General features: G+C 54.8%; 2 non-coding genes across 2 annotated transcripts; both read right to left on the bottom strand.

Annotated features, from left to right (window-relative positions):
• Positions 1–377: 377 nt before the first annotated feature.
• On the bottom strand, positions 378–531 carry LOC145656691 (5.8S ribosomal RNA). The gene has a single exon (XR_014122289.1). It is a non-coding gene; the product is annotated as a 5.8S ribosomal RNA (ribosomal RNA).
• Positions 532–1,413: 882 nt separating this feature from the next.
• On the bottom strand, positions 1,414–3,252 carry LOC145656671 (18S ribosomal RNA). Its single transcript, XR_014122270.1, has one exon. It is a non-coding gene; the product is annotated as an 18S ribosomal RNA (ribosomal RNA).
• Between the last annotated feature and the right edge of the window lie 9,248 nt (positions 3,253–12,500).

Genomic DNA, 12,500 nt, shown 5'->3' with positions numbered 1-12,500 from the left:
ACGTAACGGAACAGAACAGACACCTTTCCGTGATCCGCCTGCGCAGGGGGTGAGAAAAGAAGCGAAAACGTGGGCAGCCAAAGCGGAGAGAACCCACCGGCAGCCACGCTCGCTTCTTTCTCGGGCGCAGGGGACCACGTTCCTGGCCAGGCCAGGAGCGGAGCCGAAACGAACCGAAACGAACCGAAGCGGGGGAGGAGAAGCTTGTGCACGGAGAACGGGCACTCAACCGCAGCGAACCCACCGACCGGATCTCACCGAGACAGCGACCGGGAACCGTCTGCTTTTAGGAAGACGGAGGCCAGGGGGCACCCCCCCACCTACGAACCTCCAACCGCGGTCCCGCCTGAGAAGGCAGGTCCGACAGATAGGAATAGCGACCCTCAGACAGGCGTAGCCCCGGGATGGACCCGGGGCCGCAATGTGCGTTCGAAATGTCGATGATCAATGTGTCCTGCAATTCACATTAGTTCTCGCAGCTGGCTGCGTTCTTCATCGACGCACGAGCCAAGTGATCCACCGCTAAGAGTTGTACTCTTTTATTTCAGGCTCAGTTTAGGTCTTTCACCACGACTACAAAGACAGGTTTAAAAGGTTTCACCAACCGGTCAGGCGCCCCCGTCTGCGAGTGTTGAAACGGGCGCGGGGTTGCGCTTTGCCCACACGCCCCACGTGGCAGACGAGTCAGTCTTTGAACCGCGGCCCTCCGCGCCCGCCCCGTCCGACCCCTCGAAAGGGGTGGAACTCACGTAGCGTGGGCCAAGCCCTAGGTACCTGCCGGGGGTCCCCCTGAGACTCCTTTCTGAGAGAGAGAAGCAGGGGAACCGGCTGCGCCACCCACCACCACCACGCCCCAGGACGCCGGTGGGCGGACGAACACAGGAAGGGCCATGGCCTGCCCCACGAGGAGCAGCGCTCGCAACCCCCCCCGGAAAGTCCGCTCGTCAGCGAGCAAGGGGACGGGGATGAATGACAAGGACAACAAAATAGGAAAACCCCTCGCGGTGGACGGAGGCAGCGGCCGTGCGAGCGAGAGGGAGGGCGCGGGACGGACCCGTACGACCCGCTCGACTCGCAGGCGCTTCTCCTGCCGGCAAGGTGAGGGGAAACCGGCCTTCGCCCGACGAGCGGGGACGCCGAGTTTTTTGAACGACGCGTCTCTCGCGCTGGAACCCAGAGAATACCGGGGCCTGCGGGGGGGGGGTGCTGAAGGACGACGCGGAGGAAGAGGCGGAGGACGAGGAAGGGGTGGGAGGGACTAGGCTCCTCCTTTATGCCTTCTGTCCAGCCTGACCTGCAAGCGACCACGTGTAACAGCAACCCCGAAGACCCTTTCGACCCTGGGCCCCGACGCGGGGGGACGGCGAAGTCGAGGGGGTCGGGAGAGGAGGCACGCCGGACAGCGTTACCCGTTAATGATCCTTTCGCAGGTTCACCTACGAAAACCTTGTTACGACTTTTACTTCCTCTAGATAGTCAAGTTTGATCGACTTCTCGGCGCTCCGCCAAGGCCCGCGAGGAGCCCCGGCGGGGCCGATCCGAGGACCTCACTAAACCATCCGATCGGTAGTAGCGACGGGCGGTGTGTACAAAGGGCAGGGACTTAATCAACGCGAGCTTATGACCCGCGCTTACTGGGAATTCCTCGTTCATGGGGAATAATTGCAATCCCCAGTCCCCATCACGAATGGGGTTCAGCGGATTACCCGCACCTCTCGGTGTAGGGTAGGCACACGCTGATCCAACCATTGTGGCGCGCGTGCAGCCCCGGACATCTAAGGGCATCACAGACCTGTTATTGCTCCATCTCGCGTGGCTGAACGCCACTTGTCCCTCTAAGAAGTTTGACGCCGACCGCGGAGGGCCGCGTAACTATTTAGCATGCCGGAGTCTCGTTCGTTATCGGAATTAACCAGACAAATCGCTCCACCAACTAAGAACGGCCATGCACCACCACCCACAGAATCGAGAAAGAGCTATCAATCTGTCAATCCTTTCCGTGTCCGGGCCGGGTGAGGTTTCCCGTGTTGAGTCAAATTAAGCCGCAGGCTCCACTCCTGGTGGTGCCCTTCCGTCAATTCCTTTAAGTTTCAGCTTTGCAACCATACTCCCCCCGGAACCCACAGACTCGTGGTTTCCCTCACGCTGCCCGGCGGGTCATGGGAATAACGCCGCCGGATCGCGGGTCGGCATAGTTTACGGTCGGAACTACGACGGTATCTGATCGTCTTCGAACCTCCGACTTTCGTTCTTGATTAATGAAAACATTCTTGGCAAATGCTTTCGCTTTCGTCCGTCTTGCGCCGGTCCAAGAATTTCACCTCTAGCGGCGCAATACGAATGCCCCCGGCCGTCCCTCTTAATCATGGCCCTGGTTCAGGAAACCCACAAAATAGAACCGGAGTCCTATTCCATTATTCCTAGCTCAGGTATTCAGGCGAGAAGCGGGCCCGCTTTGAACACTCTAATTTTTTCAAAGTAAACGCTCCGAGCCCCGTCCGGACACCCAGCCAAGGGCATCCGGGGGGCACCGGGAGACAGGGTCTGAGACAGGCGGTGGCACGCCTCGCGGCGGACCGCCAGCCCACTCCCGACATCCAACTACGAGCTTTTTAACTGCAGCAACTTTAATATACGCTATTGGAGCTGGAATTACCGCGGCTGCTGGCACCAGACTTGCCCTCCAATGGGTCCTCACCCATGGGTTTAGGATACGCTCATTCCGATTACAGGGCCTCGAAAGAGACCTGTATCGTTATTTTTCGTCACTACCTCCCCGTGTCGGGAATGGGTAATTTGCGCGCCTGCTGCCTTCCTTGGATGTGGTAGCCGTTTCTCAGGCTCCCTCTCCGGAATCGAACCCTGATTCCCCGTTACCCGTGGTCACCATGGTAGCCGACTATGGTACCATCGAAAGTTGATAGGGCAGACATTCGAATGAGACGTCGCCGCCGCGGAGGGCGCGCGATCGGCCCGAGGTTATCTAGAGTCACCAAAGCGGCCGGGGGGCCCGAGCCCCCCGGATGGGTTTTGGGTCTGATAAATGCACGCATCCCCCGAAGGGTCAGCGCTCGTTTGCATGTATTAGCTCTAGAATTACCACAGTTATCCGAGTAACGTGTGGAGCGATCAAAGGAACCATAACTGATTTAATGAGCCATTCGCAGTTTCACTGTACCGGCCGTGTGCACTTAGACCTGCATGGCTTAATCTTTGAGACAAGCATATGTTACTGGCAGGATCAACCAGGTAGTTTGCACCGTGGTCTGGGATGAACCACGAGTGACATCCGCCTCCCCTTCCGGGGGCTAGGAAGCAGCGGGTTGTAAGTGCGTGCGCCGTCAGGTCCAGACGCCATACAGGGCTACCCAGGACAGCTTCCGCGGCCAGTGTAAACGTGCTCGCGCACCGCCCTCTGGCCTTCGGACGCCGACCTCTCACCTTGATGCAAAGCTGTCCCATCCGGTCATGCCCGCACCGTACCCCGTCCACCTCCTCCGGAGGTGCGGACGGCCGACTCCAGGTGCTTTCGGCGTTCCCTCTCTTCACGCCGTTTTGATTTTCGTGGGCCGCTGGTGGGGGGACAAGGGAAAGACCTCGTCGAATTCCCTCCCCCCTAGCCTCGCTCAACCTACGTTTCGTGATGTAACCAAGAAGAGTGATTCGTGGGCCCAGGTAGGTTTGAAGAGGAGGCCAACAAAGCAGGGCACTCCCTTCCTCCCAAACCACAGACACCAGTATAGGACAACTGAGTAGACAGACTGGCCGTCTGAGTCTCCCCCAGAGAGTTCTGGGATGGGTTACAAATAACCCCCACCCCCCATCAGAGGCTTGACCCGCTAGAACCAGGGAGGATCTGTCAAAACCGCTCTCCACATCAGAAGTTCTGGATCAGCCGGGGCTGGTCGGCAGACGTCCACCTAAGGCCGTGGCCTAACCCCGTGTGGGGGGATAGCGCTCGCACCCGTACACGTGGACACCCGCTCGTCAAATGGCTGGCTCCTCACTTACCGTAGGGGGAATGGTTTGCCTACCCCTGGCGGGTCTGGTACTCCACTCTACCAAACAAGGAAGCAACACACCAATAGACCCCTGCAACACCGGGCAGCTTTGGGCAGTGTCACTACACTCCTCCTTGTTCTTCACGTTCCTTCCGTGGTGATTTTTTTTTTTTTTTCGTGGCCATTGCCGTGCATGGCTTCCCCATCGCTTTGCATGCTCTCCATTGCCTCGTGCTGCTTCACCATTGGTCTCACCTGGAGACCGAAGCCGCTCTCCCAGTAACCCGATGGTACCTGGCCAGAAAACCCCGTGCCCGATTTCATCTAGGACAAGGGCCAAACCACAGACCGTGCCCGTCCAGGGTCAACCCCTGGTCGGACAGGCCTGGTGGGTCGATACCATGGATGTGGCAGGCCGACGAGAATCCACTGGTACATTTACAAACACGCCCACCCTGGTGGCATGGCTGTACGACCCATCGTCGAAGCACGCTGCGGCGGACTGAGCCATTGGATCCAGTTGCCTGGGCGTACACTCAGCCCAACAGACGCACTCGGGTCGGGGAGAGCAAAGCAGACTGTGTGCCTGGATGTGCCCACTTCCATAGGGGAATCGGCATGATGGTTCACTTAACCCGAGGAGGGCTCCCCTCGCGGGATAAGCACCCCCCTCGGGGGATGGGGGGGGGGGGGGGGCATCCAGAGCACACCACTTTCCGGTAGGGGACAGGCGTTTGATCATGTGTCCGAGGGAGAGCTCCCCTTGCCGGCCGAACACCCCTCGGACTCCCCTTGGGCTTCCAGAGAACGCCACTGGATGAATTTAGTGCTTGGACCCCATTGATTCTCTTTGCTCTCCCATATACCCGACGGGACCTATTTGCAAAACCCCGTGCCAACCAGACCTCCAGGAAGGGGGCTGGCGGCTAACCATGCCCAGCAGGGTGCACCCTGGTCGGACACTTTGGGAGGGTCGAGAGCCTGGAAGTGCCACCCGGGGGAGTAATTCTGATTTCCGTTTTAATGCACTCAGGGACAGCCCGAGGACCTCTGTAGTGCACCTGAGGCGGACTGAGCCGTCGGGTCCAGGGGTCTGGAGTTCGGAACCTCCAGGGTTCACCTGGCTGTTCTCTTAGCCCGGCAGGGTGCACCCTGGTCGGACACTTTGGGAGGGTCGAGAGCCTGGATGTGCCACCCCGACGAGTAATGAGTTTTCCCTTCGTATCTCTTCCGGACCAGGTCCGATTCGCACGAAACTCGCTGGGCATGGCCAGGAGCGCCCCCTGCTGCCCACGCCACCGTCCCCGCGCTTCTACTCCCGAGGGCCGAGGAGACAGCGAAGCGTGGGTCGGGTCGCCTGCTTCCAGGGTCTCCCTGGTACTCTCCAGTCTCCCGAGTCCATCGGGTCCGACCTCGTATTTTTAGCCCAGACGGGGAATGAGAAAGGGGCCCCCGACCGCCCGAGGGCGGGCGCTCGCTTCTCAGCCTAGGAACGTCCGATTCCCACGAAACTTTTACGCCAGACGTTCCTGGCAGCGAGCGCGTTCAAAGGTGACCCGCGCTGCTTCTCTCCTCCCAAGGGCCGAAGAGATATTCGTCTTCAAACCCGACCGGCCCTGTGTTTGCCGCCCCGGCGGTTTTAAAAAATCATAGCGTAAAAACGGTGGGTGCGCTTCGCCTGCCGCTTGGACAGCGTTAAACGGCAGCCCCGGCTCTTTCCAAAGGGCCCTCAACCGACTTTCTGCTCCCAAGGAGCCCAGAGATATGAAACCGATAAATCAAAACCCCGTGCCAACCAGACCTCCAGGAAGGGGGCTGGCGGCTAACCATGCCCGGCAGGGTGCACCCTGGTCGGACGCTTTGGGAGGGTCGAGAGCCTGGATGTGCCACCCCGACGAGTAATGAGTTTTCCCTTCGTATCTCTTCCGGACCAGGTCCGATTCGCACGAAACTCGCTGGGCATGGCCAGGAGCGCCCCCTGCTGCCCACGCCACCGTCCCCGCGCTTCTACTCCCGAGGGCCGAGGAGACAGCGAAGCGTGGGTCGGGTCGCCTGCTTCCAGGGTCTCCCTGGTACTCTCCAGTCTCCCGAGTCCATCGGGTCCGACCTCGTATTTTTAGCCCAGACGGGGAATGAGAAAGGGGCCCCCGACCGCCCGAGGGCGGGCGCTCGCTTCTCAGCCTAGGAACGTCCGATTCCCACGAAACTTTTACGCCAGACGTTCCTGGCAGCGAGCGCGTTCAAAGGTGACCCGCGCTGCTTCTCTCCTCCCAAGGGCCGAAGAGATATTCGTCTTCAAACCCGACCGGCCCTGTGTTTGCCGCCCCGGCGGTTTTAAAAAATCATAGCGTAAAAACGGTGGGTGCGCTTCGCCTGCCGCTTGGACAGCGTTAAACGGCAGCCCCGGCTCTTTCCAAAGGGCCCTCAACCGACTTTCTGCTCCCAAGGAGCCCAGAGATATGAAACCGAAAAATCAAAACCCCGTGCCAACCAGACCTCCAGGAAGGGGGCTGGCGGCTAACCATGCCCGGCAGGGTGCACCCTGGTCGGACGCTTTGGGAGGGTCGAGAGCCTGGATGTGCCACCCCGACGAGTAATGAGTTTTCCCTTCGTATCTCTTCCGGACCAGGTCCGATTCGCACGAAACTCGCTGGGCATGGCCAGGAGCGCCCCCTGCTGCCCACGCCACCGTCCCCGCGCTTCTACTCCCGAGGGCCGAGGAGACAGCGAAGCGTGGGTCGGGTCGCCTGCTTCCAGGGTCTCCCTGGTACTCTCCAGTCTCCCGAGTCCATCGGGTCCGACCTCGTATTTTTAGCCCAGACGGGGAATGAGAAAGGGGCCCCCGACCGCCCGAGGGCGGGCGCTCGCTTCTCAGCCTAGGAACGTCCGATTCCCACGAAACTTTTACGCCAGACGTTCCTGGCAGCGAGCGCGTTCAAAGGTGACCCGCGCTGCTTCTCTCCTCCCAAGGGCCGAAGAGATATTCGTCTTCAAACCCGACCGGCCCTGTGTTTGCCGCCCCGGCGGTTTTAAAAAATCATAGCGTAAAAACGGTGGGTGCGCTTCGCCTGCCGCTTGGACAGCGTTAAACGGCAGCCCCGGCTCTTTCCAAAGGGCCCTCAACCGACTTTCTGCTCCCAAGGAGCCCAGAGATATGAAACCGATAAATCAAAACCCCGTGCCAACCAGACCTCCAGGAAGGGGGCTGGCGGCTAACCATGCCCGGCAGGGTGCACCCTGGTCGGACGCTTTGGGAGGGTCGAGAGCCTGGATGTGCCACCCCGACGAGTAATGAGTTTTCCCTTCGTATCTCTTCCGGACCAGGTCCGATTCGCACGAAACTCGCTGGGCATGGCCAGGAGCGCCCCCTGCTGCCCAGGCCTGGCTCTGGGCCTGGGCACACTTCATTCACTTTGTACCTTTAAATCATACTACTACTACTACTACTACCACCAGAATTCCAGGGCCAAGAGGTCACACAGTCATACACAGCAAAGTAGCTCTGGGCCTGGGCACACTTCAAGAAGTTTGTCCCTTTATATAAGCCTAGAAATAGACTTCCAGGCCCAAGAGTTCAAACACATTCATGCCCAGCAAAGTAGCTCTGGGCCTGGGCACACTTCAATCACTTTGTGCCTTTAAATCATACTACTACTACCAGACTTCCAGGCCCAAGAGGTCAAACACAGTCATGCCCAGCAAAGTAGCTCTGGGCCTGGGCACACTTCATTCACTTTGTGCCTTTAAATCATACTACTACTACCACCAGAATTCCAGGGCCAAGAGGTCACACAGTCATACACAGCAAAGTAGCTCTGGGCCTGGGCACACTTCAAGAAGTTTGACCCTTTATATAAGCCTAGAAATAGACTTCCAGAGCCAAGAGGTCAAACACAGTCATGCACAGCAAAGTAGCTCTGGGCCTGGGCACACTTCAAGCACTTTGTGCCTTTAAATCATACTACTACTACTACTACTACTACTACTACTACTACCAGACTTCCAGGCCCAAGAGTTCAAACACATTCATGCCCAGCAAAGTAGCTCTGGGCCTGGGCACACTTCATTCACTTTGTGCCTTTAAATCATACTACTACTACCACCAGACTTCCAGGGCCAAGAGGTCAACCACAGTCATGCACAGCAAAGTAGCTCTGGGCCTGGGCACACTTCAAGATGTTTGACCCTTTATATAAGCCTAGAAATAGACTTCCAGGCCCAAGAGTTCAAACACATTCATGCCCAGCAAAGTAGCTCTGGGCCTGGGCACACTTCAATCACTTTGTGCCTTTAAATCATACTACTACTACCACCAGACTTCCAGGCCCAAGAGGTCAAACACAGTCATGCCCAGCAAAGTAGCTCTGGGCCTGGGCACACTTCAATCACTTTGTGCCTTTAAATCATACTACTACTACCACCAGACTTCCAGGCCCTGGAGGTCACACCTTCATGCCTAGCAAGGTTGCTTTACACCTGCGCACACTTCAGACCGTTTCACTCTTTTAATCCTTCAAAGTACCACATTTCCAGACCCAAGAGGTCACAGAATCATGCCCAGCAAAGTAGCTCTGGGCCTGGGCACACTTCAATCACTTTGTGCCTTTAAATCATACTACTACTACCAGACTTCCAGGCCCCAGAGGTCAAACACAGTCATGCCCAGCAAAGTAGCTCTGGGCCTGGGCACACTTCAAGAAGTTTGACTCTTTATATAAGCCTAGAAATAGACTTCCAGAGCCAAGAGGTCAAACACAGTCATGCACAGCAAAGTAGCTCTGGGCCTGGGCACACTTCATTCACTTTGTACCTTTAAATCATACTACTACTACCAGACTTCCAGGCCCAAGAGTTCAAACACATTCATGCCCAGCAAAGTAGCTCTGGGCCTGGGCACACTTCAATCACTTTGTGTCTTTAAATCATACTACTACTACCAGACTTCCAGGCCCCAGAGGTCAAACACAGTCATGCCCAGCAAAGTAGCTCTGGGCCTGGGCACACTTCAAGAAGTTTGACCCTTTATATAAGCCTAGAAATAGACTTTCAGGCCCAAGAGGTCAAACACAGTCATGCCCAGCAAAGTAGCTGTGGGCCTGGGCACACTTCATTCACTTTGTACCTTTAAATCATACTACTACTACTACTACTACTACTACTACTACTACTACTACTACTACCAGACTTCCAGGCCCAAGAGGTCAAACACAGTCATGCCCAGCAAAGTAGCTCTGGGCCTGGGCACACTTCAAGAAGTTTGACCCTTTATATAAGCCTAGAAATAGACTTCCAGGCCCAAGAGTTCAAACACATTCATGCCCAGCAAAGTAGCTCTGGGCCTGGGCACACTTCAATCACTTTGTGCCTTTAAATCATACTACTACTACCAGACTTCCAGGCCCCAGAGGTCAAACACAGTCATGCCCAGCAAAGTAGCTCTGGGCCTGGGCACACTTCAAGAAGTTTGACCCTTTATATAAGCCTAGAAATAGACTTCCAGAGCCAAGAGGTCAAACACAGTCATGCCCAGCAAAGTAGCTCTGGGCCTGGGCACACTTCAATCACTTTGTGCCTTTAAATCATACTACTACTACCACCAGACTTCCAGGCCCAAGAGGTCAAACACAGTCATGCCCAGCAAAGTAGCTCTGGGCCTGGGCACACTTCAATCACTTTGTGCCTTTAAATCATACTACTACTACCACCAGACTTCCAGGCCCTGGAGGTCACACCTTCATGCCTAGCAAGGTTGCTTTACACCTGCGCACACTTCAGACCGTTTCACTCTTTTAATCCTTCAAAGTACCACATTTCCAGACCCAAGAGGTCACAGAATCATGCCCAGCAAAGTAGCTCTGGGCCTGGGCACACTTCAATCACTTTGTGCCTTTAAATCATACTACTACTACCAGACTTCCAGGCCCCAGAGGTCAAACACAGTCATGCCCAGCAAAGTAGCTCTGGGCCTGGGCACACTTCAAGAAGTTTGACCCTTTATATAAGCCTAGAAATAGACTTCCAGAGCCAAGAGGTCAAACACAGTCATGCACAGCAAAGTAGCTCTGGGCCTGGGCACACTTCATTCACTTTGTACCTTTAAATCATACTACTACTACCAGACTTCCAGGCCCAAGAGTTCAAACACATTCATGCCCAGCAAAGTAGCTCTGGGCCTGGGCACACTTCAATCACTTTGTGTCTTTAAATCATACTACTACTACCAGACTTCCAGGCCCCAGAGGTCAAACACAGTCATGCCCAGCAAAGTAGCTCTGGGCCTGGGCACACTTCAAGAAGTTTGACCCTTTATATAAGCCTAGAAATAGACTTTCAGGCCCAAGAGGTCAAACACAGTCATGCCCAGCAAAGTAGCTGTGGGCCTGGGCACACTTCATTCACTTTGTACCTTTAAATCATACTACTACTACTACTACTACTACTACTACTACTACTACTACTACTACTACCAGACTTCCAGGCCCAAGAGGTCAAACACAGTCATGCCCAGCAAAGTAGCTCTGGGCCTGGGCACACTTCAAGAAGTTTGACCCTTTATATAAGCCTAGAAATAGACTTCCAGGCCCAAGAGTTCAAACACATTCATGCCCAGCAAAGTAGCTCTGGGCCTGGGCACACTTCAATCACTTTGTGCCTTTAAATCATACTACTACTACCAGACTTCCAGGCCCCAGAGGTCAAACACAGTCATGCCCAGCAAAGTAGCTCTGGGCCTGGGCACACTTCAAGAAGTTTGACCCTTTATATAAGCCTAGAAATAGACTTCCAGAGCCAAGAGGTCAAACACAGTCATGCCCAGCAAAGTAGCTCTGGGCCTGGGCACACTTCAATCACTTTGTGCCTTTAAATCATACTACTACTACCACCAGACTTCCAGGCCCAAGAGGTCAAACACAGTCATGCCCAGCAAAGTAGCTCTGGGCCTGGGCACACTTCAATCACTTTGTGCCTTTAAATCATACTACTACTACCACCAGACTTCCAGGCCCTGGAGGTCACACCTTCATGCCTAGCAAGGTTGCTTTACACCTGCGCACACTTCAGACCGTTTCACTCTTTTAATCCTTCAAAGTACCACATTTCCAGACCCAAGAGGTCACAGAATCATGCCCAGCAAAGTAGCTCTGGGCCTGGGCACACTTCAATCACTTTGTGCCTTTAAATCATACTACTACTACCAGACTTCCAGGCCCCAGAGGTCAAACACAGTCATGCCCAGCAAAGTAGCTCTGGGCCTGGGCACACTTCAAGAAGTTTGACCCTTTATATAAGCCTAGAAATAGACTTCCAGAGCCAAGAGGTCAACAGTCATGCACAGCAAAGTAGCTCTGGGCCTGGGCACACTTCATTCACTTTGTACCTTTAAATCATACTACTACTACCAGACTTCCAGGCCCAAGAGTTCAAACACATTCATGCCCAGCAAAGTAGCTCTGGGCCTGGGCACACTTCAATCACTTTGTGTCTTTAAATCATACTACTACTACCAGACTTCCAGGCCCCAGAGGTCAAACACAGTCATGCCCAGCAAAGTAGCTCTGGGCCTGGGCACACTTCAAGAAGTTTGACCCTTTATATAAGCCTAGAAATAGACTTTCAGGCCCAAGAGGTCAAACACAGTCATGCCCAGCAAAGTAGCTGTGGGCCTGGGCACACTTCATTCACTTTGTACCTTTAAATCATACTACTACTACTACTACTACTACTACTACTACTACTACTACTACTACCAGACTTCCAGGCCCAAGAGGTCAAACACAGTCATGCCCAGCAAAGTAGCTCTGGGCCTGGGCACACTTCAAGAAGTTTGACCCTTTATATAAGCCTAGAAATAGACTTCCAGGCCCAAGAGTTCAAACACATTCATGCCCAGCAAAGTAGCTCTGGGCCTGGGCACACTTCAATCACTTTGTGCCTTTAAATCATACTACTACTACCAGACTTCCAGGCCCCAGAGGTCAAACACAGTCATGCCCAGCAAAGTAGCTCTGGGCCTGGGCACACTTCAAGAAGTTTGACCCTTTATATAAGCCTAGAAATAGACTTCCAGAGCCAAGAGGTCAAACACAGTCATGCCCAGCAAAGTAGCTCTGGGCCTGGGCACACTTCATTCACTTTGTACCTTTAAATCATACTACTACTACCAGACTTCCAGGCCCAAGACGTCAAACACAGTCATGCCCAGCAAAGTAGCTCTGGGCCTGGGCACACTTCATTCACTTTGTACCTTTAAATCATACTACTACTACTACTACTACTACTACTACTACTACTACTACCAGACTTCCAGGCCCAAGAGGTCAAACACAGTCATGCCCAGCAAAGTAGCTCTGGGCCTGGGCACACTTCAATCACTTTGTGCCTTTAAATCATACTACTACTACCAGACTTCCAGGCCCCAGAGGTCAAACACAGTCATGCCCAGCAAAGTAGCTCTGGGCCTGGGCACACTTCAAGAAGTTTGACCCTTTATATAAGCCT

This window comes from Electrophorus electricus, unplaced genomic scaffold, assembly GCF_041902795.1.
Source record: "Electrophorus electricus isolate QZ-2024a unplaced genomic scaffold, ASM4190279v1 Scaffold86, whole genome shotgun sequence".
Classification (NCBI taxonomy): Eukaryota; Metazoa; Chordata; class Actinopteri; order Gymnotiformes; family Gymnotidae; genus Electrophorus; species Electrophorus electricus.
Note: the sequence above shows the minus strand (reverse complement) of the source record. Positions and strands in the feature narration are given on the sequence as shown.